Source organism: Chrysochloris asiatica, unplaced genomic scaffold (genome assembly GCF_000296735.1).
Source record: "Chrysochloris asiatica unplaced genomic scaffold, ChrAsi1.0 scaffold00030, whole genome shotgun sequence".
In the NCBI taxonomy this organism is placed as follows: Eukaryota; Metazoa; Chordata; class Mammalia; order Afrosoricida; family Chrysochloridae; genus Chrysochloris; species Chrysochloris asiatica.
In genome coordinates this window covers 18,186,086-18,189,619 of record NW_006408548.1, presented here as the reverse complement: position 1 = coordinate 18,189,619, position 3,534 = coordinate 18,186,086, and the positions used below count along the sequence as shown (strand labels likewise).

Genomic DNA, 3,534 nt, shown 5'->3' with positions numbered 1-3,534 from the left:
AAAACAAAACAACAACAACAACAAAAAAACCCCCACAACACTACTATGCCTCAATGGAAGATTCAGCAAAGTTGCAGGGTATAAGATCAACACACAAAAATCAGTTGGATTCCTCTATACCAATAACAACAGTGCTGAGAAGGACATTAAGAAAGCAATGTCATTTATAATAGCTACCTAAAGGATGAAATATCTATGAATAAATGTAACCAGAGAAACAAAGGACTTATACAAAGAAAACTACAAAACATTACTACAAGAAACCAAAACAGACTTATAATAATGGAAGTATAAACCATGCTCCTGGACAGGAAGACTTAACATTGTGAAAATGTCAATGATGCCCAAAGCAAACTACACATATTATGCAATCCCAATCCAGATTCCAACGACATTCTTCAAAGAGATGGAAAAATAATTACAAACTTTATATGGAAAGGAAAGAGACACAAGATAAGCATAGCACTGCTTAAGAAGAAGACTAAAGTTGGAAGCCTTTCACTCCCTGATTTCAAAATACTACATGACTACAGTGGTCAAAACAGTTTAGTACTGGTACAATGAAAGATATATAGATCAATGGAACAGAATTGAGAATCCAGAAATTAAACCATCCATATACAGCCAACTGATTTTCAAAAAAGGGCCTAAGTATATTGCATGGGGAAGAGATACTCTCTTCAACAGATGGTGCTGGAAGAACTAGAAATTGATATGCAAAAGATTGAAACAAGAACTTCACCTCACACCTTATACAAAAACCAACTCAGTATAGATTAAAGACCTAAATGTGAATCCCAAAATTACAAATGCCATCAATGAAAAATAGGGACAAATTTGAGGGTTCTAATACAGGGCACACACAGACTACCAAACAATTTGAAAATTACACAAACAAAAGTAGACAAAATAGATGAATGGGACATGCTGAAAATTAAAAACTTATGTGCATCAAAAGACTTCACCATAAGAGTAAAAAGGGAGCCCACAGAATGGGAAAAAATCTTTTGCAATGACATATCAGACAAGGGACTCATTTCTAAAATATATAGGAAACTACAACACCTCTACAAGAAAAAGACAAATAACCCAATTAAAAAATGGGCAGAGGACATAAATAGACACTTTACCAAGGAGGAGATCTGGGCAGCCAACAAACCTATGAAGGGATATCCACGATCACTAGCCATTAGAGAGATGCAAATCCAAACAACAATGAGATATCATCTCACACCAGCAATAACAGCAAAGATTAAAAAAAAGTAGAGGACAATCAATGCTGGCAAGGATGCGGAGAGACTAGGACCATCCTACATCGCTGGTGGAATTGCAAAATGGTCCAACATCTCTGGAAAACAATATGGCTCTTCCACAGAAATTTGAAAATAGAAATACCTTATGATCCAGCAATTCCTCTACTTGGTATTTACCCACAAGAAATACGAGTCACAACACGAGTAGATATATGCACACCAATGTTCATAGCAGCATGATTTACAATAGCAAAAAGATGGAGGCAGCCTAAGTGCCCATCAACTGAAGAATGGATAAACAAACTATGGTACATACACACAATGGAATACTATGCTACCTTGAAGAACAACAAGGAAGCTGCAAATCACTGCAAAACAGGAATGAACCTTGAGGGCATTATGTTGAGTGAAATTAGTCAGTCACAAAAGGAGAAATACTGCATAGGACCATTGTTGTGAAAGCTTAAGAAAAGGTACCAACACTAAAAGGGGAATAAAATTATTTGATGGTTATTAGGGTTTATGGGGTGAAGTTAGGGGAGGGAGGAGAAGGTGGTGGACAGGGTAAGGAATAGACACAGGATAGTTTGGGTACTGGGGTGGGGGGGGCAATACACAAGAATTGGGAGGGGAATGGAAGAACAGGGTGGATGGGAGAACATTTAGGCAGGTTTGCATGGGCTAAGTAGGACAGAGGTAAATAATGATGTATGCTCAACCTTGGAACAACAGGGCTCTGGGATACAGGGACTGAGGCATAATTTGAATGCATAAAAGAGGGGAATAATGCTAAGATGCTTGGCTGTCTTAAGAATCTTGGTTTCCCTTGCCTAGTATTGTAAAATAGACATTTGAGGGGGAGAGAAAGGAATACCCAGAAACATCACCACAGAAAGCTTGTAAGTCTGTCTTCAGCTTGTAAGTGATTGGAATACCTAAAATGGGGCTAGAACTTGCCCCGTGAAGGAGGCTTCCTTTGGAGCCTTTGCATTACATAAGACCATAGGTGGAATCCTGAACCCCATCCAGAATCTTCTGAGATGGGAAATTTCTACCTGAAAGGACAAGCAGACCAGCCTGGAGCTGCTAGAAGAACAGAAGATATTTCTTGAAAGAAAAACCAGCAGGACAAATAAAACACAATAATGGCAGTCTGATTGACTGCTATAAGAACAAGCAAGTTGTCTGCCTGGGATCCATGAAGGCAAACGGTTGGGTCCCCTCAGGGCAAACCCCCTTCCAAGACTGGGACTCAAGGGGAATACATGAGCAGGCATGTGGTCTTGCTGATGATCATGTTTGTCTACCGGTAAGGGGAAGTGGGGGAAAAACAGCAATGAAGTGGTTAGCTAAAGTCTGACCATGTTCAATAGACTCCTGTCAATAATCACTGAGACCTGGTTAGCCAGCAGTAGGCTGAGACCTTGGGGACTCCAGGGCCCAGAGATAGGGACAGGGCTTCAGAGGACTAGAGCATAGAGTGAAGCATGCAGCTAATATGAAGTGCGGGGAGATGTACAAGAACACCCATACTTGCAGATAATACCCACTTGACCTGGCTTCAATGGCTGAATGATTAGAACTTGACTAGAGTAAGAAAGAAGAAGAAAAAAGAGTAATCTACTACAGTTTGATGAGCCTGACCTTTATTTATGAATGTAGTAGCTCAAAAGAGGGAGCAGACCTTTACAGCAAGAATTAGTCCCACCCTCTTGGTAGACAGGGTTGAGAGAGATGGACAACTTAGACATTGGCTACCCAAAATGGGGGCGGGGGGTGTACAAAGGCACAAAGTGACCGGCTTACAAACTTTTAAGAGGGAGCCGAGTTCCAGGGGGTGCGGAGAAAGGTAGAATCTCCACTGAGCGGTTTCCCACTTGTCTGGACAGGCCTGGTGAAAGGAGATGGGGATAAGACTCTTGTGGTTCAATATTGAATAATTGCTATCATGACTGACTGTAAGAGTTGCAAATGTAAAGGTAGACATTTTGTAACAAAAGGAGGGGAGTAGTTGATCTTGCAGTCCAGGAGTGGAGAACCCTGGGGCCATCAAAGAAGAAGCAAGGAATGCAGGACCCTATCCAGAGAAGCAGTGATGCCAGAGATGGAGACAGAGACGATGATGTGGAGAGATTGAGCGGCTGGGGACTCTGGACTCAGGGAGGGAGAGGAAGGTGTGCTGACAGCCTGGGAGCAGGTGTGCGGGGTGTACCCTTTGGTTGGTTGATGATGCATGGAGGGGACTGTAATCATTGCAATGAAATGAAACACCATAGGATGA

At 41.5% G+C, this 3,534-nt stretch overlaps 1 protein-coding gene across 1 annotated transcript in view; it reads right to left on the bottom strand.

The window, feature by feature from the left end:
* THRB (thyroid hormone receptor, beta) overlaps positions 1-3,534 on the bottom strand; it is a 549,876-nt gene that overhangs the window by 328,526 nt on the left and 217,816 nt on the right. The gene's annotated exons all lie outside the window — the stretch shown is intronic.